Source organism: Euphorbia lathyris, chromosome 8 (genome assembly GCF_963576675.1).
Source record: "Euphorbia lathyris chromosome 8, ddEupLath1.1, whole genome shotgun sequence".
In the NCBI taxonomy this organism is placed as follows: domain Eukaryota; kingdom Viridiplantae; phylum Streptophyta; class Magnoliopsida; order Malpighiales; family Euphorbiaceae; genus Euphorbia; species Euphorbia lathyris.
The window spans coordinates 84473537-84497563 of NC_088917.1; the positions used below are offsets into that span (position 1 = coordinate 84473537).

Consider the following 24027-nt stretch of genomic DNA (forward strand, 5'->3'; position numbering starts at 1 on the left):
GATTCCTAAGTGATATCTAACTATATATTCAATTGATTTTAGAGAGAAATTATGAAAAAAAAGAGATTAAAGAGAGATGGAGAAAATAATCTATTTGATATGGAGAAAATAATCTATTTGATTTTTATTTTTATTTTGGAGTTTGTTTGTGATAATTAGATAATAAAGAGGTTAATTTATAAAATAAATACCAAATACTGAAATACACTTAAAATTAAAACCAATGTTGAACCAAAGTATAAAAAACTGAACCAAAAAACCGAATTCAATCAGTTCAATTCGATATTCGGTTTAAACCGAACGAGTGCACACTGCTAGGGTTGTAATCGAGCCATGCCGAGACGAGCTTTGGCCTGCTCAAATTGAGCTTGCTATAAATTTAACGAGCTCGAGCCGAGCTGAGCTTTTATTTGTTCAATCTCGGCTCAGCTAATTAGAAAATAAACGAGTTTGAGCCAAGCTTCGAGCTTGTTTTGAGTTTAAAATTCTCTTTGAACTTAGTTCAAAATCCTATTTATTTTTATTATTATTATTATTATTGGATGTACTTTCGTACCTTTTTGCTTCCTCTCCTCTGTTTTATCACTTTCCGTTTCAAAATTGATATAATACACATTTGGATCCCCAAATTAAGCTTCGAAGTTAAACTATCAAAATCATTAATTAGATCCCTGAACTAATAAAAAAATCATCAATTGAGTCTAATTCTAAGAAAAATCATCCATTGAGTCTAGGGATGGCAACGTGTACTATATCCGCGGGTACTCGGTACTATCCGACCCTAATAGGACTACTCGTACCCTGTATAAAAGGATATGAGATGAGTATGGGAATACCCCCTAGGGTACTCGGCGCCCATTACCCGCTATAACTCTTTTATATGTTAAAAAATATTATTATGTTTTTAGATATAATATGCGAGATTTCAACCCCAACTTTTTGTTCTTCAATCATTGAGTGAGACCACTAAGCTACTTTATTCTTACTAATTAAAGTTCAATTTGTTCAATTTTTAGATGAATGATTTATTAAATTTATATGCTGTTAAATTTGTAATCTTTTTTTTGTTTTATTTATCGATTCTTAATGGGTAAAGATATCCGCGGGTACATGTGAATTAAATGGGACGGGTATGGGATGCGAAAAGTATATTGGTTAAGGTAATGAGACGGATACGGGTAATTAGAAAATCAATTGGCATTACCCGCGGGTACCCTACCCGTTTCCATCCCTAATTGAGTCCTTATCGAAAATCATGCAGTTGAACAGATGAATCTCTTGCCTGATCTATGGTTAGGCGGATGAATCTCCCGCCTGACCATAGGCCAGGCGGGAGATTCATCCGCATAGGCATAATTTTTTTTATGAAAAATCGTCAAATTTTTTGTGATGAAAAATGCAAAATCGTCTAACTTTTTGTGACAAAAATACAAAATCGTCGCGAAAAATATGCATTATTTTTATGATTTTTTTGAAAAAAAACGTAAATTTTAATGTTTCTGACTCGTAATTATCCATTTCCGGGGTTCTTGGATTGTCACGCATCAATTATTTTCATAATTTCAATTATTGTTATTAGAGTTTGTGATTTTGGAGAGAGAATTTTCAGTTTTTGATCAATATTATGAGAATGGCAAAAAAGACCAAATGTGGATGGTGATAAGTAAAATGTGGCAGTATTTAGCAATCCACTTTATAAAAGAAGAAGGGTAAATTACATCCATGACCATTATGACCATTATACTTTTTAACATTGATGGCCACTCAACATCTCAAAACGACTGCTGACGGTCTCAAAATAAAAAATTCAAAAATTTAGTGATATTCTAAAAACTTTAATTCTTCAAAGTTTTTGTTTTGAGGTCATTTATGTATTATTTGGTTCGGAGACAGTGAATTTTTAAGTGTAAATACCAATACTAATCTTCATCCACACAGTACAATTTTCCTTTGGTAGTTAGGGAGTTTGGTATAATGTAATGGTATATATCTTCCTAACAATAAATGTTGCTTACATCATGTGCACTGGATATTAATTTGAGTGAAATACATTAATATCATAATTAAATATAAAATTACAACTAAATCGTATTATTAAATTTAATTTTTAATATATAATTCTCTATATATTATAAATTATAATTCTTAAAATATATTAAAAGTACTAAATTTATTAGTTTAATATAATTTAAAATTATGACTTGATATAGTTGTTAATAGTTTTAAAAAAATGAATTTCTGTGTAATTTTTCCTATTAATTTCTAGATAATACTTTAATGACATTTATAAATTATATGTGCTATTTATTATTGTTATTATTATTGGAGGTACCATTTGGTACCTTTTGCCTCCTATGTTCTGTTGTATCATTTTCCATTTCAAAAATTCAGACAATTGAACCATCTATACTAGAAAATGACACGTAAAAAAGGACAGTCATTTATAAAAGAAAAATATGTATCAGCTATCCGATACTATCCGATTTTAATAGAAGTAGGCCTGGCAATTTCATGTTCGAGTCATGTTCGTATCATATCATTTTCGAGTTCGTGTTCGTATTCAAAAGAGTAAATGTCACAATCGTGTTAATCTGTTTGGGTTAGTGTCGATTTTATGTTGTTTTTTTTATTACATGTAATTTTGTTATGCATATACATTAATGATAAATTTTAAAAATATAAATAGATATGATACTATTTTTAAATACTTTATGTCATTCTTGGATTAGCATGTTAAAACTAACCATCGAAAAGTCTTAATATCATTTTAGGAGGTCATGTATTGTGTTTATAACAATTTAGGAGGTTTTAATCATATTTGCAAGTAATAATTATAATTTGATTATTTTTATTAATAAAGTGACATATAAAAACACGAGAGAATATAACAATAATTTTAAATATTCGTGTCTTTTCGTGTCGTTTTTGGGTTAGCATGTCAAACCTTACCCAACCCAAAAATTTGTGTGTCAGTTTTGTGTCAATCCAAAAATAACACAAACCTACTAAGCTAAACTCACACACTAAAATTGTTTATCGATTTCGTATCATGTAACCGGATCGTGTGTACTTTTGCCACCTCTAAATGGGACTATCGGCATTACCCGTAATGGATATAAGACGGGTATGAGGATATCTCTAGAGGTACCTAGTACCCGTCATAAATCTTTTATACATTAAAACATATTATTGTTTCTTAGATGTAAGATGTGAGATTCAAACTTCAACCTTTTGCTCTTCAACCACTGACTAATACCATTAAACTTCTTTATTATTATATTGATTAAGTTTCGATTTTTAGATAAATGATTTATTAAATTTATACTTAATTAAATTTGTATTATTTTTTATTGGGTAAATTACACCTATGTCCACTGAACTTTACTCATTCTAACATTATGGTCACTGAACTTTAATTCTTAATGGCATGACTACTGAACTTTACACGTTTTAACATCGGTGGCCTCAAAAACACTGTTGACAGCCTGCCAATAAAAAATCCGAAGAGTTAATGATATTTTAAGGAACTTTAATTCTTGAAAATTTTCGTTTTGAGGTTATTTAAGTGTTATTTGGTTAGGAGAGATATATATTTTAGAGAGAGAAAGCTCCAATAAAGGTGATTTTGCAAAAATAAAAATGTGACTTCATGGTAAATGTCGTTTTGAACAACTTTAATTCTCGAATATTTAACTTTGAGGTCGTTAACAGTCATTTTGAGGAGTTAGTTAAAGTTGAGTGGTTACCAGTGTTAAAAAATATAGAGATCAGTAGTCATACCGTTAAGAATTGAATTTCAATGGTCACAATGTTAAAATGCGTAAAGTTCAATGGTCATGAGTGTAATTTACCCTTTTTTATTTTATGTATTGATTCTTAACGGGTAGGGTATCCATAGATATCGCAAATTAAATAAAACAGGTATGAGATACAAAAAAGTATACCCATTAAAATAATGAGACGGATACGGATAATTAAAAAATAAACATATAAGGATTTGAGATTGGGATTGGCACTACGTGCGGGTACTCTACCCGCAATGGAATCTTCCTAACAATAAATGGTTACATCATGTGCAATGAATAATAATTTGTGGGTGATATTTTAGTGACATTTATAAAAGAAAACTAACACTGAAAATAAATCCAAAAGACATAAAAGCAACTACTGTAAAGACAGTGATAAATGCATCATTGGTCACTAAACGTATATGATTGTTCAAAATAATAATTCAACTTCAATTTATTTTAATAAAACCATTCAACTTTAATTTTATTTCAATTATGTCACTCCGGTGATTTTAGTGATTAAAAAACATCGATATAATGACACAAGTGACAATTCAATATAAGTCAACTCAGATTTCTAACCGAAACGAAACGAGACAGCTACGTGTCAGGTTAAATACACTATTGTTCACTGAACTTACATGGTTATTTCAAAATAGTCACTCTTGTCTCAATAAAATCACTCAACTTTGAGTTTTGTCTCAATTAGGTCATTCCGTCAATGGTTAAAAGGCATCAAAAGAAAGATATGGGTGACACGTCAACATGAGTCAACTCGGATCTCTAGCCGAAATGAAAAGTAACAGCCACGTGTCGATTATTTTTATATAAAAGCCTACATTTTATTTTGTTTTCATAAAAATAACTGACACATGATAACCAAGTGGCACATACGTGGATGTTATTGTTGGTCCCTTATAATGTAACAAGTTAGTTCCAAGGGGGGATAGGAACTATTTAAAATTTTAGTACGTTAAGACTAACTTCTTTTATAATGAAAAGGATTACACAGCGCGCTGAGTGAATTTAAGACACTAGCTTAGTCAACTTCTGACTAAGTCAGCTTCTTTCCGTGAGTCAGGAGATAGCACTTGAGTCTATTCCTGAACTCAGATACTCTATGCACACAACTCAGCGTGACCTCTTTACTTAGTCAGTTTTCAAGCAAGCAAAATATATCAAAGGAATTTGAAGGTTAGAAAGATATTACTCAGCAGATTTATCCAGGTTCGGCCTCTATGCCTACGTCCTGTCCCCGGAACACGTTCCGAGCTTTCGAATTCTCTACTGAGCTCTTTAAAGGTAGAGCAGCAAACCTTTTACAGCTAGAAGCTGAGTATAACAAGAGTACCTTCCTCTATACCTCTACTCACTCCTATTCTATCGCTGAGTACTATAACCGAGTACTCAGCCTCTCCTTTCTATACTTCTAGAAATGATAATGAGATTGTCCTAAACAACAATTGCTAAGACACTTTAGATGATTGGAAATCACTCTAGACTTTTACACAAAATATGGAAATTGGTGTAAGGTATTTGCTTTGCTTTTCTCACATATTCTTCGAGTATGAATTTGGTCAGCGTAATTACTAGTTGAAGATCTACAATGATTGAAGCAAATGGATGGCCTTTATATAGTGACACTTGAGGCATCTGGTCATTTCGAATTTCGAAATAACCGTTGGAGGGAAACGGCTTCCTGTCGTTGTCACTCTGGACGTGCTCAGCGTCATTGGCCAATAGAATTCTTGTATCTTCTGTCTTCGTCAGTCTTCGGCAGATTGTTTCGCCATTAAAGGAAAAGTCCATGAGACAGCTTTCTGCGCCTTCTGATCTTTTCCCAAAGTAGAAATACTCTGTTTGGAAGTTGAACATTTCCTGCTGCTGACTTGTACTTCTTGTCGTTCAGCTCAGCAGCTTCATTCCGAAGTTGTTAGTAGAAGACTTCTCGATCCTTCTTGTTGTTGGGCTAACGTCTTACTCAGTACGACGGCGTTTTGTGTCTTCTTGGGCCGTGTTACTTTGATCTTATTGACTTGGGCTTGACTTCCACTTTATGGGCCTTTGGGCTTTTTAATCTTAATATCTTTATACACAATTAAACTCAACATTGAATAAACACATTAGTGTAAATAAATCAAAGCATTATAAATTTAATGTGTTAGAATATTTTTATCATAACTTAAATAATTTTGTCAAATCAAAATCATGTGGAAAGGTGTTTCAACAAACTCCCCCATTTTGATGTTGGCAAAAATATTCAGTCGAAGAACTCAGTGTTGAGCTCCCCCATGATAGTTGACCTTATTTTATCAAATAACTCCCCCGTAAGGGTTGAGCTACTGACTTAGTTTTACTCTAAACATTTCAAGGTTTAATTGAGTAAGTCTAAGGTCAGTTTTCAGAGATAGGTCAGCTCATGGAACATATTCTATTTAACTCAGTTTTACGCGGAAGATTAAGTTCAGATATCAGAGTCTTAGCTGAGTGGATTGCTGTAACTGGGTGATTTTACTTAGTGACCAAGTATATGATTAATTTAATGTTACCATGTGAGTCAAGTCATAAATTAAGATCAATACAACAAAAAGAATAGACAACATAGTTGATAAAGATACGATTTGATTTAGCACAAAACCTATTGTAAGCAAACACATAGATTTACAGATATCTATCAATATCTATCCCCTAATGTTGAAGGACGCTTGGTTCGACTTGTTTTTAGGTGGTTGCTGAGGTTGAGTGCTAGGAGGAACAGTGGACGAGGTTGAACCGAAGTTCAACTTCTGTTGTTGTAAATTTCCAACTGAATGTTTGTCTTTCTCCCCCTTTTTGCCAGCATCAACAGGCTGGGGCACAGCGGCATAGAACTTCCCTTGATCAACAGCACGAGATAAGGCAGATGAGTAGTGTTGAAGATCAACAGTACTTTGCTTAAGTCCCGCAAAAACTCGAATGCCACCAATCATTTCTGATGATGGAATTTCCATGTGAGAGCTGAGGATGCTGAGGATAAACTGAAGTGATTTGCCCATCCAGCTGATTGAATCAGTCATTTTGGCATAGGATTGATGATACATCCTGATCAGTCCAGCATCATAATGGTGGCGTTGATTAGATTGATGAGAGACGAAGTCATAAGTAGCTCTGGATAGTTGAAAAATCTCAGATTGCTTTGCTTGGTCAGTTTTCATTTCTTCACGGGATAGGCTCAGTAAGCGGATAGATTCAGCTATTTGCTCAATGGTGCACTGAGAAGAAGATGAAACCAAGTCTTTCGTCATAGTGAGCTCAGTACGAAGTTGAGTGAATATATGATCAATTTGAGCAGACTGAGCAACACCCGAGTTGCCTGTAGAAATGGAATTGAGCTTGCCTTCAATGGTGTCCATATGTTGCACCATTTGTAGGTGAAGGTTTGCCATTTTGGTGGCAAACTTCTGCTTTGGCTGTTGAGCTACCATTTCAGTCAGGACGCTTAAAAGGTCCTTGAGGCCTTTGAGTTCAGAGAGGAGCTGAGTGAGGGTAGTCAGTTGGGTATTCTCCTCCGAACTTTGCTCAGTGTTTGTTCCATGCGTGCTTTGGATTTCAGCGATGAGTTCTTGGGCAGCTTGTAAGATGCGTTTTCCAGACTGGGAAGAATTTAAGAACTGCAATGAGTCAGATTGAGAAGGTTCAAGAACTGAGCTTTGGTTGGCGGCAGGTGATTGCATTTGAGGTTGTGGACCAAAAATGGAGGTGCCCTCTTGAATGTTTGAAGGTTGAGCAAGAGGAGTGGCAGACTCAGAATTAACTCCAGCAGTAGGGGCTGACTTGCTCGCTGATTCAAGTTGGACTTAAGGGGGAATCAGCTCTATGTTGTCCTGTGTAGTAGATGGCTCAAGTACTTGTTCGTTCTCTTGAACAGGCGATTTGTTGATCACTTACTCAGTGGAGGGGTTAGTGGTAGTGTTGGCTGACTACTGGACCTGAGTAGTATCAGGATTGCCATGTTCCTTACTGTGAGAAACAGAGGCTTGTTTTTCTTGAACGGGCGAGGTTGGAGCAGTAGGCTTGGTGAAGAAATTGAAGTCCAAGTCCGTCAAGTTGGCAATGGACTTAGGCAGAGGAGAGTCTTCTAAAACATCAAACACTAACGGTTTGTGAGCTTTCTTTTTAACTCTTCTTTCACTGCAGTCTTGGGATTTCTGTGGGGATGGAGTTTGGTCAACTTGAATGATGGGGGGTCTCTCCTCAGTTAGATCTTCAGCAACTGACTGGCTGGAGGGACGTTGCTTTGTCTTCTCAGCAGAGACAAACTTTTCTTTAGCCGGTTCCTGAGCTCGCAGGAAGAAGGCATTGTTGAGCGATTTTCGCAAGTGCACGGTTTACGCTTGTAGTAATAAAAGATATCGATCCCACAGGGAACGTTTTTTTAACAAAACTTATTTTGAATCGGTTAAATTTACTTATAAGATTATAGTAAGGAAAATCGTTAAATCGGTTTTGGTTTTGAAATTGCTAGAATGAGAATTAGATTAGAGTATGAAAATGTTAGAAAATATTATGATTTAAGAATGAATTTGCAAGACAGGAACGTTTAGTACTTTTTAGAAAAGTAAACAAATGTATTCGTTTGCATTAAGCAAAGAAAACAACTTTAAACTTTGTATGAATTATAAAGATGAAATAAATGACGGAACCTCTAATTATTAGGCTTTGAACATGACAAAACCCTTATCCGGGATAATTGCCCTTAATCAAATTAAAACTCTACCGAGATAATAATTTGCCTAAGTGTTCAACAAAGTTTTCTTATAAAGATTTTGAATTAAACTACGTTTTAATGAAAACACCAGCATCAATCCACTTCGGATCCTTTACCAAAGTGCTGCATAAAAATCTATCGAATAGAATAGACTTTATTAGATGAAATATAAATTGATACAAGTTTACAGAGAACATGGAGCATGGAAACATTCGACGACTTGCAAGTGAACGGGTTGTCAATTATTTCCTTGGGTTTCGTTAGAGTTTGTCAGGCTCAGGGGCGGATCCTCTACTCAATCTTATCGTTGAATCTTCGTAATAGAGACTTGGTCGGTCTACTACCAAATTGAAAACTAAATTGGAACAACGTCTAAACGCTGCTGAATTTGTTATTATTGAATAAACAATGTGTGTACATCATATTGATTTTTACAGAATCGAAATCTAACTTCTGAATTACTTGACTCGGAATTTCTGCATAAATTCTATACTAATCTCTTTCTTCTACATATATTCAACTCTTCATCAACTCTTTATTTATAGATGTTGAAGAGTCTTGATTGAAGTGTCGTGTCCGTTATGAAGGATCGTATCCGTTGTGAAAGGACGTCTTTATCCACCCAAACGATCGCGTTTCGTCGAAAACGAAAGTGTGCAATTTGGCTTCTACAGATTCCTGCTCTTACCGAGAATATTTAATTCTCTACCGAGAATGGGGGAGCATCAATTGGTCTTCAAACGAAGGGAAGGAGAAGCCGAAGGGAGCGTGTCGCGACCGAGAATAGGGGGGCCACGGTCGCGGCACGGAACGTTTTCGTCGTCTTCGACTTTCGTTCTCGTCCTCGATTTGGCATTATTAATTTTCGTCGTCTTCGACTCCGTTTGTAGGGTTTTTCTTCTGTTTTTGAGCTCTTTTTGTTCCTATTTGGATTTTACCAAATATTTATGTACCTTGCATGAAAGAAACATATTCGAGAGTAAAAGTATTCTAAACAGATATAAATAGCACAAATTCGTAGCAATATTGATGATATTTTAGGTATATTTTGGGCTTAACAAATCTCCACACTTAATCTTTTGCTAGTCCCGAGCAAAACTTCACTGAATTTTTTCTTTAACTAATCTCTTTATGAAAATAAAATATATATCTTGGTATTATCTCTTAAATTAGTTAAGCCAAAAAGACTAACTTCGCATGGCAAATTTATACGCAAAATATCAAACTAACTTAGTATAATATACGATATATCATTCGTCTTGTATTTTCAATTTTGAATCGAAGCATTCGGGACAATGTAAGTACGCATGTTATTGAGTCTTTCGTCTCAAGGCATTTCAAAGCACAAAATTTCCTTTCCCAAACCTAAACTAATATATGAGATATATTAAATTAAAATAAGTACTTAGGTTAATTATTTGCTTAGTTACGCCCGAGATAAGGGTGGTCTTGATCGTAACTTTATACGTATTTTATTGCTTAGTGTTTGCTTAAGAGGTACCGACCATGCCATGGGTGGACGCAATCGTTACTTTAAACTTAAACACGCATATATATATTTTTTTTAACGTTCCTTCCATACCTCGATTGTGATAAGGGTGGTCGCAATCGTGGCCAAAAGTAAACGGTACTTAATTTTCTTTCCTTTCATACCTCGATTGTGATAAGGTTGGTCTCAATCGTGGCCAAAAGTTAAGAATTCAACTAATTGATTAATTAATATGAAATATAAAATTGAAATTGGGAAAAAGAAAGATAGTACATTCATCCTATATTGACTTAAAATTCAACATGTATTATGGCTAAAGTTTCCTTAAAAACTTCAATTGGTGTTAATGTAAGACGAAATCAAACCGAGCTAAAATTGTTAGTTCAATTTAATGTCTATAAACCTAATTGAAAATTTAAAATAAGATTTATTGTATCATGAATTGCATGATAAAAAATAGAGATTAAAAATAAAGAATTTATTTAATTAAAATACATTCACTCAAGACAATTTTACTTAAAATCGTATCGGAGATTTGTGAAAATGTTTTTTTAAAAATTATTACCCGTATAGAAATATTATTTCTAACGATAATGATAACCCAAAAATAATCATAAGTTAAACATTTTAAAACATATGAAAATGTAAAGTTATGAAAAATAATGTTAAATAAATTGTGTTGCAATATATGTTGCATTCGCATAAAAAGTACTCGTATAGCATTTTTCGTTTGCAAAATAATATTTTTGTTGCATTTATTCGTATATGTGTAAATGATATATGTATATCTCCTCCCACACTTAAATTGGACCATGTCCTCATTGGTGCAAAAATTGAGAAAACATAAAAAAATAAATACGAAATAAGGCATACGATAAGAAAGATAGAAATTGTACGGAACATAATAAAAAGAAAATTGTACCAAATTATAACAAGATAAAAATAAAAATAAAGAAAACAACCTATGCTTGAGGCGGGGAATCCGGAGGTGTTGGTGAAGTCTCCACATTTCGGCGTCGGAAAAAGGAAAGCATCCGATGCCGAGTCGATCTATGCTCATGCCTCAAAAGGTTGAGGTTGTCATTCATCAACATGTTGTTTTCTACCAAATCATCAATTCTTAAGTTCATTTGGCGATTGTTGGAATTGATTTGGTTCAAAATCCTCCGCAAATGTATCGGATCATCCGCTTGAGGTGCTTGGGGTTGTGGTTGAGCTTGTTGTGCATCTTCCTCGCCTTCCGCCTCGCCGCTGCCGTCGGTACCTACAAATTGAGAACTTGAAGCGCCACCACCCATAGTGCCGCGAAGATGGGCAATACGGGAAGCATACGAAATAAAGACGGGGGGACCTTGCGGAAGCAATAAATGAGCCTGCTCAAGAGCCGAGATGTCCAAGAGTGGAACATACCCACGGTAGGTGGACATGTCATAATCTGCCAATTCACCCCGTGCTCCCAACACAATTGCGGTGATAAAATTACAAAGAGGGATTTGAATTGTAGTAGCCCTCGAGGCACGGAACAAATTGTCAAACAGAATACCAATGCTATCAATCCTCAAGCCTTTAAACAAACTATCCAAAACAAACAAATCCCGAACCTGAATCTTTGAACTCTCAACACGACCAAACAAGGAGAAACTCAAAAATTTGTGAAAGAAAAACACACAATTGTCCTTAATCAACTTGCTTGAGGTGTTTTTCGAATTAAAATACTCTTGGTCCGAAAGAGTTTGCCAAACAGCATCATTGTCAAAATCTGTAGGCTTATCATAAAAATCAGAAGTAGGGAAACCAAACATGTTTCCCATTGCTTCTTAATCGATGGTGTAAGTCACACCATTGTTCCTAAAAGAGATTGAAGTTTTCTTCTTGTTCATGATCAAAATGACCAAAAATTCCACCACATACTCATTAATACGAGGAAAACGCATATTAACGAATTCTTACCAACCCAAAGCCGCAATAAAAGCATCAATTCTAGTGGAGAAATTCAATGCTCTTACCGAATGGAAGTCTAGGAAGTGTATGTCCACAAATTGGCGATCAGCTTGTGAAAAATGTTTGAAACGAGCGGCTTCCTCCTCCGAAGCGATGTCGAAATAAGCCCCGCATTGAACCCGAAGGCGATTAGCTTCCGTAACAGTGGGCTTGTTACCAACACGCTTAGTTCTTACCATGGTAATGGTGTTTAGGGTTTGAGAAGAAGATGAAGAAAATAAAAATAGAGAGAAAGAGCAAAGCTTGAAGATGAGTTTGGAAGTTGTAATTGGAAGTGATTGAATGGAAAAGAGTATAGAAATTGTAATGAATAAATTGGGAAGAGAAAAAGTAGGTTTATGGGGAATAGTTTGGAGTAAGGGATTGGGTAAAAATAGAGGTGATGTGAGGTTTGTGTAAGAGGTAGGTTTATATAGGGGGATTAGGTAGATGTATAGGTAGAATAGGAATAGGAATAGGCAAAAATTGTGTCAAAAATCGGAATCAAAAGGGCCTATAAATCGCGTGTCGTGATCGCGAATGGCAAAGCCGTGGCCGCGGCACGCGACTTTCAGGGAATTTTTGCCCTGAAATCGGTCCGTTTTTTTGCTGCTCATACCGAGAATTATTAATTCTCGGTAGAGAATTGGTCAAAACTGGCTATTTGGATGCCTAATGACTAGGTTTGTGCAATTTTGTTGATGGATTGGTTCCTGAACTTAATATAAAGTGTCCCTGCACTTAAAAACTAAAAATAAATTACATTAACTGCAAGGAAAACCAAAGGTTTAACTTTATTAATTGGAATTAAATGGTGATAAATATAGAATTAATGAAACTTAAATGCTTATTTATGCATACAAGTTAAAAGAACCATGTTAAGTGCATATTAAGTGCATTTAAATATATATTGAATACATGAAAGTAATCAATCGAATGAATTGGTAAATCCTAATATATTAAACTTAATGAATTAAGTTAGTGAAACAAGATTATGTGTTTTTAAATAAGAAATCTTTGTAGACTAATCTAAACATTTAATTATTGTCATGTAACCAATATTTGCAACTATTAGAAAATAAATGAAGAAAGATGAAATATATTGAACAAAGTGATTTTATTAATTGAATCATATATGTACAAAATTAAAAACAAACAAATAAATTACAACAAAAATAAGAAAAATATACAAATTAAAATGAAAAACCTAAACTACTCTACATATTCATCCCTATCAAGCGGGATTTCGGTGGCCCTATAACGGTCGATTTTTAACTGCACGAAAGCTTGACGTTCCGGTGCAGAAAGAAAATGCGGGCCTGCACGAAAGACACGTTTTACGAGTCCTTCGAACTCTAAAAACTCATAGTCTATCATTGGGAAGAATTCATCATCACTCCAAGGAACATCAATGGTACCCTTGGAACCTAGAATTATTCCACAGATTATATTGCCGAACCCAATATTTTTATCCTTGGATCAAGAAGCGGCGACAAGACCCTCCATTAGAATCCTTGAAGAATCCACTGCATTCCCCTTGAATATATCTCCAAGAACATAAAGATCTATGTCACGGACCACACAACTAAATGTGCGACCGAACAAACTGTGACACAAGAATTTGTGTAAATACAGCATGGAGTTGGAGTGAAAGGAATGATTATAGGCGAGTCTGGGATTGAAACGCCAAAAACCAATGAGCATTCTCCAAATATCGGTGGATGTCATGTCTTTTCCAGGATGACGTTTGATTGTATCCATCGGGGGCAAACCAAACCAAGCATGCAACTCGGGATAGCCGAAAGTGAAGATTTCGCCATCTCGACGAAAACTGAGACGTACCCGTCGTTTGTTAGTGAAACGAACGGTACAAAAGAATTCGAGTATCCAGTCGCCTATTATTGGAAATCGCATTTTGGCGAATTTTGTCCACCCTAAGCGTTCCATAGCGGCTCATGTCATCACTAATTCCAAGTTGGGTGTTAAGAAAGTCATCCATATACAACATTCCAGTGAAGAATTTGTAACGGAGCTTCCAGTAACGCCTACCTTCATCGTGATTGAAGATAGGAAAAGGCGCCCCATATCGTTTGGATAAGTCTGGGCGTTTGTTGCTTGAGGCAGCATTGTGCTTTGAAGGTTTATATTTGGTAGGCATGGTGTAGAATTTAAAGAAACAAAGTTTCTGTTACTAATGAAAAATGGTGTTTGAAGAAATCAGAAATCTGACAAAGATGAAAAGATCTGTAACAGAACTTGAATCCTCTAGGACTAATTTATAAGATTTTAAGATGAAAAGAGGTGTTGTTTTAATGCGAAAAGGTATAAAATTACACCTTTCGGAAATGAAGAAACTTAAGGTTTCGTTTGTCAAAGGGTTCGTCTGAAGGTTTAGGATGATTCAGGCCTGATTGTGCAGGAATAACGCGTGTCGCGACCGAGAATTCCAAATTCTCGGTCGCGACACGCTGATTTCCTTGCAGAAATCAGGCGTCGTAACCTATTTTCTGATTCACGGTAGAGAATTTATTATTCTCGGTAAGTTCAGAAAAAACCTAACCTATTTGGACAACTCTGAAAAATAGGATTCTCGGCTGAGAACTCCAAATTCTCGGCAGAGAATTGCCTGAAACTTCAATTTCATTCTAATTTCCTAAAATCAAATCTAAAATCATGAAATAAACATATTTTATGCATTTAAATCATAACATAAAGTCATCTAATCATAAAAATGGCATTTAGAAAATAAAAAAAAAATAAAATAAAAAAAACAAAATAAACTGTGTGAGAAAAAACTGAGTGATTTATACGTCAGATAATCTTGTTACGAATTCAATTCCTATTTGTGAAAAAATTTCGTAATAGATTTTACATCGATTATCATTAACTTTGAAACGAACTCCGTTAGGACCTTCCAGTTCTAAAGAACCATAATCGAATGTTTTGACGACTAAATATGGTCATATCCATCTGGACTTAAGTTTTCCTGGAAATAAACGAAGTCGTGAATTAAATAACAGCACTTTATCCCCAACATTAAAGTGTTTGACTTTAATTTTGATATCGTACCATTTTTTCACTTTTTCTTTATAAATCTTTGCATTTTCATAATATAGATGGTGTAACTCATCTAACTCATTTAAATCGAGCAAACGTTTCTTACCTGCTTGTCGTAAATCAAAGTTAAGTTCCCTAATAGCCCAATAGGCTTTATTTTCTAATTCGACTGGCAAATGACATGCCTTCCCATACACTAAGCGGTATGGAGTCATTCTTATTGGTGTTTTAAATGCAGTATGGTATGCCCATAACGCATTATTTAGTTTACAAGACCAATCTTTTCTTGAAGATGAAACTGTTTTCTCTAGAATCCATTTGAGTTCTCTATTTGATATCTCCGCCTGACCATTTGACTGAGGATGGTATGGCGTTGATACGCGGTGGCGTACTCCATATTTTTTCATAAGCGTTTCAAAACTTCTGTTTATAAAATGGGTACCGCCATCACTAACGATGACTCTTGGACAACCAAATCTACAAAATATATCGTCAAGAAAATTAATGACAACTTTAGAATCGTTCATCGGGGTTGCAATTGCCTCAACCCACTTTGAAACATATCAACGGCAACTAATATGTAAGTTTTACCAAAAGAAGGGGGAAAAGTTCCCATGAAATCTATTCCCCACATGTCGAAGACTTCAACTTCTAATATGGTTGTGAGGGGCATCTCATCTTTTCTTCCTAGATTTTCTATTCTTTGGCACTTATCACAACGAGTAATAAATGAACGGACGTCTTTAAACATCGTAGGCCAAAAGAAACCACATTCAAATATTCTAGCTGCTGTCTTGTTAACTCCATTATGTCCTCCATAAGAGCTAGAATGGCATTCCGACATTATGGATTCATATTCATTTTCACCAACGCATCTCCTAATTATCCCGTCACCACAAGTCTTGAATAAAAAAGGATCTTCCCAAAAATAGTGTTTAATGTCGAAGAAAAATTTCTTCTTTTGTTGGAAAGTTAATCCTTCCGGAACAATATTGGCTACAAGATAATTAGCAATATCTGCATACCATGGCGACATGACGCTTTTCATTTGATAGAGATGTTCATCAGGGAAATCATCTCGTATACCGTTAGTTTCACCTATAGGACCGTTTTCATCTTCAAGTCTCGATAGATGATCGGCGATAAGGTTTTCTACTCCCTTTTTTATCTTTTATTTCTATATCAAATTCTTGTAACAATAAAACCCATCTAATGAGATGTGATTTTGCATCCTTTTTAGAAAATAGATATCTTAATGCTGCATGATCAGTATAAATAATAACTTTTGAACCTAACAAGTATGACCTAAACTTATCACATGCAAAAACTACAGCTAACATTTCTTTCTCAGTTGTGGTGTAGTTTAATTGTGCACCGGATAGTGTATGACTTGCATAATCAATGACATGAAGTTTCTTATCCTTCCTTTGACCTAAAACACATCCGACAGCTAAATCACTTGCATCACACATAATTTCAAAGGGTAAATCCCAATCGGGTTTAGCAATAATAGGTGCACTGACTAAAGCTGTTTTCAATGTTTCGAAAGCTTTAACGCAATCTTCATTAAAATCTAAGGTTGAATCTTTCATGAGTAGATTAGTGAGTGGTTTGGAAATTACAGAAAAATTCTTAATAAATCTTCTGTAAAAACCGTCATGTCCTAAAAATGATCTTACTCCCTTAACAGTAGTTGGAGGGGGTAATTTTTCTATTACTGAAGTTTTTGCTCTATCCACTTCTAATCCTTTTTCAGATATTTTGTGACCTAAAACAATTGCTTCGTCAACCATGAAATGACATTTTTCCCAGTTTAATACCAAATTTGTTTCTTCACACCTAGACAAAACTTTATCCAAGTTTTTTAGGCATGAATCAAAAGAATCTCCATAAACTGAAAAATCATCCATAAAAACTTCCATGATATCTTCAATGAAATCATTAAAAATCGCAGTCATACAATGTTGAAATGTTGCAGGTGCGTTACATAGACCAAAGGGCATTCTCCTATATGCAAATGTTCCGTAAGGACATGTGAAGGTTGTTTTATCTTGGTCATCCGGGTAAATATATATTTGAAAGAATCCGGAGTAACCGTGTAGAAAACAATAGAAAGCATGACCAGCTATCCTTTCGATCATTTGATCAATGAAAGGAAGAGGAAAATGATCTTTCCTAGTTGCTTTATTTAGGTTTTTATAATCTATACAAACTCTCCAACTAGTGGTGGTTCGTGTAGGTATTAATTCACCTTCTTCATTCCTTACAACTGTTATGCCTCCCTTTTTAGGTACACAATGGATTGGACTAACTCATTCACTATCCGAAATAGGGTAGATGATTCCATTGTCCAGAAGTTTAGTAATCTCATTTTTGACTACTTCTTTCATATTCAGATTTAGGCGTCTTTGCCTATCCGCTTTAGGTGGCTTATCTTCTTCCAAGTGAATTCTATGCATTACAATACTCGGATTAATACCCTTTAAGTCTGAAATTTGCCAACCCATACTTCCTATCCTATTTCTAACAACTTCTTTCAATTTCTCTTCTTGAACTTGTGTTAATTTGTTAGAGATAATTATAGGTAGAGAATCGCCTTCGCCTAAGAAAGCGTACCTCAAATGACTTGGTAATTCTTTAAGTTCTAATTGAGGTGGAACTACAATCGAAGGTGGAACTGGTCCATCTTCTCGAATCAAAGGTTGTGGGTCCTTATCTTCTAGTTCCTCACTCATTATAGGTTCTATTATTTCTTCTTTTAGAACAATGTCATTTACACATTCTTCAATTAAATCAAGTTTCATACAAGCGAAATCTTCCATAGGATATTTCATCGCTTGGTTCATATCAAACTCAATCTTATCATCTCCTATTCGTAAAACTACTTTCCCTTCCGACACATCAACTAGAGCACGTCCCGTGTTCATGAACGGTCTACCAAAGATTAGCAGACAATTAACGTCATAAGCAAAATCTAAAATAACGAAATCGGTAGGAAAAATAAATTTGTCAACTTTAACTAAAACATCCTCGATTATACCGTATAGTCTTTTAGTGGTTTGATCCGCTAATTGCAAAACCATATTGGTACGTTTGATATCTTCTTCTAAGCCTAACTTATTAAAAATAGATAATGACATCAAGTTAATGCTTGCTCCTAAATCACAAAGACAACTTGGGAATTCAATATCTCCCAATTTACACGGAATGGTAAAACATCCAGGATCTTTGAGTTTTGTGGGCAAATTACTTGACACAATTGAACTGCAATCTTCAGTTAGTGAAATGGATGAAATTCCTTCCCAACTGATTTTCTTTGAAATTAAATCTTTGAGGAATTTACCATAATTGGGAATTTGCGTAATCGCATCCATAAATGTCAAATTAATATGCAAATTTTTAAGTTTGTCTAAAAATGTTAAAAGTTGTTTGTCATAGTCCTTATTGCGGACTTTGTGTGGAAAAGGTGGTTTGGGTACAAAAGGTTTTGTACTAGAGTCAATTGGTGCATCTTTTTTATTTAATGTATCTTCTTTGGGCTTCGGTAAATCAGTTCCAGGTAAAGTCGAATTTCCGGGCATTTCCGGACCTAAGTAATTTTTCCCTGAATGAAGAGTGATAGCCTTAACATGCTCTTTCGGATTTTCTTCCGTATGGCTTGGAAGACTTCCCTCTTTGCAGGATGGAATTGATTTAGCGAGTTGTCCAATTTGAACCTCCAAATTATGGATGCTAGATGATTGGTTTTTAATAAGCTGATCGAATTTATTCTCGATCCGTTTAAAACCATCATCGTGATTACTTATTTTTCCGCTCATAGCATCAATAAATTTTTCGATTTTAGAAGATAAAGTGCTAATCTTATCTCTTGATTTATTTTGATAATTAGCAGTACGATTTTGATTAGCATTAGCATTATTATTATTGTCTCTCCAGTTAAAGTTAGGATGATTTCTCCATCTAGGATTATATGTATTGGAATAAGGGTTATTGTTTTGGTTTTGCCCTTGGACAAAATTTACCTGTTCAATTTCACTCATACCTTCGTAATCCACATCCGTTTGGATTGGCTTACCATTAGGATCACACGGTGCCATAAACCTATCAATTTTGTGCGATAGGGCAGAAAATTGGGCTTGTAACATCGCTACTGGATCAAGATTCACTATACCTTTAACTGATGACGTTGCTGAGGATGATGGTTTCACTACTGGTATGTGTCCACGTTTCGCGGGCCACATACTGCTGTTGATTTCCATTTCCTCTAAAAGTTCTCTTGCTTGGGCAGATGTTTTCTTCATGAATAACCCTCCAGACATAGCGTCCAATGAACCTCTAGTTGTAGGATTTAGTCCATTATAAAATGTTTGCATTAAAAGTTCAGCGGGCAATTGGTGGTGTGGGCATAAACGTTGAAGTTCTTTAAAATGTTCCCAAGCCTCATAAAGAGTTTCATTATCATTTTGAGAAAAAGATGTTAACTCTTTAATTACTCTTGCGGTTTTTGCTAAAGGAAATTTTTTTGATAAAAACGCTTGGGCTAATTGTTCCCAAGTGGCAAAAGTTGCGGCTGGCATGGAAGTTAACCATTCTTTAGCCCTATCCTTCAAAGTGAAAGGAAAAAGCCGAAGTTTGATTGCTTCTGCAGTCACATCTGGAATTTTAAAAGTGTCATAAATTTCAAGGAAATTTGTTAAATGGGTGTTAGGATTTTCGTTAGGTAACCCATAAAATGTTACATTATTTTGTAACATATTAAGCAAAGCTGGCTTAATTTCAAATTGGTTTGCGATGATTCTGGGTCTAACGATACTATTGGTAACACCGGCCACACCTGGCCTAGCGTAATCCATAAGTGTTGGTGGGTCTGCCATTTTACCAGACTCGGTATTTGTCTTTACTGGGATTTTGTTTTTGTTCTTGTTTTTGTTTTTGTTTTTGTTGTTGTTTTTGTTTTTCTTAAGAGTCATTTCAATTTCTGGGTCTAGTGGTTTTGGTGGTATGCCTGAACTTCGAGAACTGCGCATGAACTTGAAATCTTGCACGAACCGAAACTACCTACAAAACAGAATTTGAAGAATAAATATATTAGTAATTGAAAATTATTAAATTACAAAAAAAATTAAAATAAGTATGAATAAACCTAGATTCAAAATAAAACACGAAAATTTTTAAAATTTGGGCGATCCCTGGCAACGGCGCCAAAATTTGTTGAGCGATTTCCGCAAGTGCACGGTTTACGCTTGTAGTAATAAAAGATATTGATCCCACAGGGAACGTTTTTTTAACAAAACTTATTTTGAATCGGTTAAATTTACTTATAAGATTATAGTAAGGAAAATCGTTAAATCGGTTTTAGTTTTGAAATTGCTAGAATGAGAATTAGATTAGAGTATGAAAATGTTAGAAAATATTCTGATTTAAGAATGAATTTGCAAGACAGGAACGTTTAATACTTTTTAGAAAAGTAAACAAATGTATTCGTTTGCATTAAGCAAAGAAAACAACTTTAAACTTTGTATGAATTATAAAGATGAAATAAATGACGGAACCTCTAATTATTAGGCTTTGAACATGACAAAACCCTTATCCGGGATAATTGCCCTTAATCAAATTAAAACTCTACCGAGATAATAATTTGCCTAAGTGTTCAACAAAGTTTCCTTGTAAAGATTTTGAATTAAACTACGTTTTAATGAAAACACCAGCATCAATCCACTTCGGATCCTTTACCAAAGTGCTGCATAAAAATCTATCGAATAGAACGGACTTTATTAGATGAAATATAAATTGATACAAGTTTACAGAGAACATGGAGCATGGAAACACTCGACGACTTGCAAGTGAACGAGTTGTCAATCCTTTCCTTGGGTTTCGTTAGAGCTAGTCAGGCTCAGGGGCGGATCCTCTACTCAATATTCTCGTTGAATCTTCGTAATAGAGGCTTGGTTGGTCTACTACCAAAATGAAAAATAAATTAGAACAACGTCTAAACGCTACTGAATTTGTTATTATTGAATAAACAATGTGTGTACATCATATTGCTTTTTACAGAATCGAAATCTAACTTCTGAATCACTTGACTCGGAATTTCTGCATAAATTCTATACTAATCTCTTTCTTCTACATATATTCAACTCTTCATCAACTCTTTATTTATAGATGTTGAAGAGTCTTGATTGAAGTGTCGTGTCCGTTGTGAAGGATCGTATCCGTTGTGAAAGGACGTCTTTATCCACCCGAACGATCGCGTTTCGTCGAAAACGAAAGTGTGTAATTTGGCTTCTACAGATTCCTGGTCTTACCGAGAATATTTAATTCTCTACCGAGAATGGGGGAGCATCAATTGGTCTTCGAACAAAGGGAAGGAGAAGCCGAAGGGAGCGTGTCGCGACCGAGAATAGGGGGGCCGCGGTCGCGGCACGGAACGTTTTCGTCGTCTTCGACTTTCGTTCTCGTCCTCGATTTGGCGTTATTAATTTTCGTCGTCTTCGACTCCTTTTGTAGGGTTTTTCTTCTGTTTTTGAGCTCTTTTTGTTCCTATTTGGATTTTACCAAATATTTATGTACCTTGCATGAAAGAAACATATTCGAGAGTAAAAGTATTCTAAACAGATATAAATAGCACAAATTCATAGCAATATTGATGTAATTATTGATGATATTTTAAGTATATTTTGGGCTTAACAGGCATCCTTTGGTACGGCCACTCCGAGGGGACGTACGCTGAGTGGATTGTTGCTCGGAGGCTTCTTCCTCTTTAGGGGTTGCTTAAGTTCGGTAGGTGCATCCTAATGGATAGGTCGTTTCTGGGGAGCTTTTGTTATAGCAGGTTGCGTTTTAGGTTGTTCAGCGGGAGCTGGGTTAGTCATGATAACCTTTAGTCTTTTAACAGTTTGGAGAGTGGTTGATGACTTTCTTTTCTTTCCTTTTGGCTGTCTGGTCAGTTTCTTCTTCAGCGTCAGTTACGACATCCTTTCCTTTCTTTGACTTAAAAGGAAGTCCGTACGCAAGTTTGGTGAGGTCTTCAATAGTAATCTCAGTGCCAGATATGCTTTCTTCATCCTTGAAGCTGATTCTGTGATCCCTAAGGATTTTGGTAATGATTGATCCCAACCGAAGTGCTCTAGTGCTTCGTTGCATAGCTCCGATCAAGAACACAGGCATATTCAGCGGTTTGTAGTTGAGCATATGCCATAGAAAACATTGCTCGAAATTAGAGGCATAGGATGTGGAGTTTACTTTTGGGTAGAGATAGTTGGTCAAAAGGTAGTGAGCATGTCTCTGATGCTGAGTGAGTGAGGTGCAGGAGACTTCCCCTACATGTCCCTCAGGTTTACAGAAAGTCGCGGTGTATTTAACCTTTTTGTAGTCATTTGTTCTCCTTAGCTCAGCTCCTCATCTTTCAGTTCAAACAGAGTGGCCAAGTATGTTCGGTCAATGATGATTTGCCTTTTGTTGACGTATGTGACCATAAAATCAACATCGTCTATGGCTACCAGAAGGTTGGAGTAAAACTCAGTTACGAGCCTGGGATAGGTCAGCCCACTCAAGGAGAAGAGTTTGGTCCATCCGTTCTTTGATATCCAGTCACTGTACGGTTTTACTGTTTCTATGAAGCTTTTTGAGAACCATCGTGAAGCTACAACGTCTAACCCTTCAACGTTGGAGAATGCAGATCAGAAGGTTCTTTCCTCAGTTTCTTCTTCAGCTTTCTTCTCCTTATTCTTCTTCTTTTTAGAAGGCGTTGAGTGCTCAGTTTGAGGATCAACCTCGAGGATACTGACCTCATCCATGGGTTGGTCATGCTTACCATGGCCATCTTGGCCCTCATCATCTGGAGTCTCAATGTATTCTTGCTCTGGTGGAGACTCAGGATTAATGTCTGAGCGATTATCATCATATTGATCATCGGAGAGATTTTGGGAATCGGACATGATGTTCTTGAGAATTTCTTTTGAGGATACTTAGGAATTTGAGAGGGAGAGAAGAAGTTTGAGTGCGAATTTCAAGCGTAGAAGGTGACTAGTGAGAAAACGTTCACTATTTATAGATGATGGATGGCAACCTGATAGGTTGAATGAAACGGTGGGGATTTGAATCGTCTAAAGTCAGTTATTTCTACCATTTATTGGGAAACGACGCGTGTATTCACTAATGATGATGATTACGTCATCCTAGAGGCTATGTATTTACGCGTGCGAATCCTAATTTCGCAATGGATTCCTTTTACTCAGTGTTAGGAATTCTAAACGTTTAAGATTCTGTGTAGTCGATGTTGTGCAAAGGAGAGGTTATTATGTTTAGTGGATCAACTTGCTATAAACACTCAGCTTGTATCTATCTATTCAGCAAGTAATAGCATAAATCATTCAGCATGAATATATCATTGTATTTTACTTAGAATTTACTGAAGAGGATTAAACATACCAATGGCTTCTCTCAGTATGCTGAATTGCTCACGAGCCAGTGGCTTCTTGAAGATATCCGCAAGCTGCTCATCCGTTGGGACATAGGTCAGCTTGATCTCACCCTTGAGTACATGGTCTCTAATGAAGTGATGTCGTATGCTGACATGCTTCATTCTGCTGTGCTGGACTGGGTTCTTTGATAGATCAATTGCACTTTTGTTATCACATTTGACCTCAATTGTCTTTGTTAGAACGCCATAGTCTTCAAGTTGTTGCTTAATCCATAGGACTTGAGCAACACAGCTTCCAGCAGCAATGTACTCAGCTTCAGTGGTTGACAGGGCTACTGACGCCTGCTTCTTGCTGAACCAGGATACAAGACAGCTCCCTAGAAAGTGGCATCCTCCAGAGGTGCTTTTCGTTCTAGCTTGTCTCGTCCGTAGTCAGCGTCACTGTATCCAACGAGTGTGAAATCATGAGTGTTGGGATACCATAGACCTGCATTCACTAAGCTTTGCAAATATCTAAGGATTCTTTTTAGGGTAAATTTCAAAA

General features: G+C 35.6%; 1 non-coding gene across 1 annotated transcript; it reads left to right on the forward strand.

Moving 5' to 3' along the window:
• Positions 1–19450: 19450 nt before the first annotated feature.
• LOC136204296 (small nucleolar RNA R71) lies at positions 19451–19557 on the forward strand. Its single transcript, XR_010675142.1, has one exon. It is a non-coding gene; the product is annotated as a small nucleolar RNA R71 (small nucleolar RNA).
• The last annotated feature ends 4470 nt before the right edge of the window (positions 19558–24027 follow it).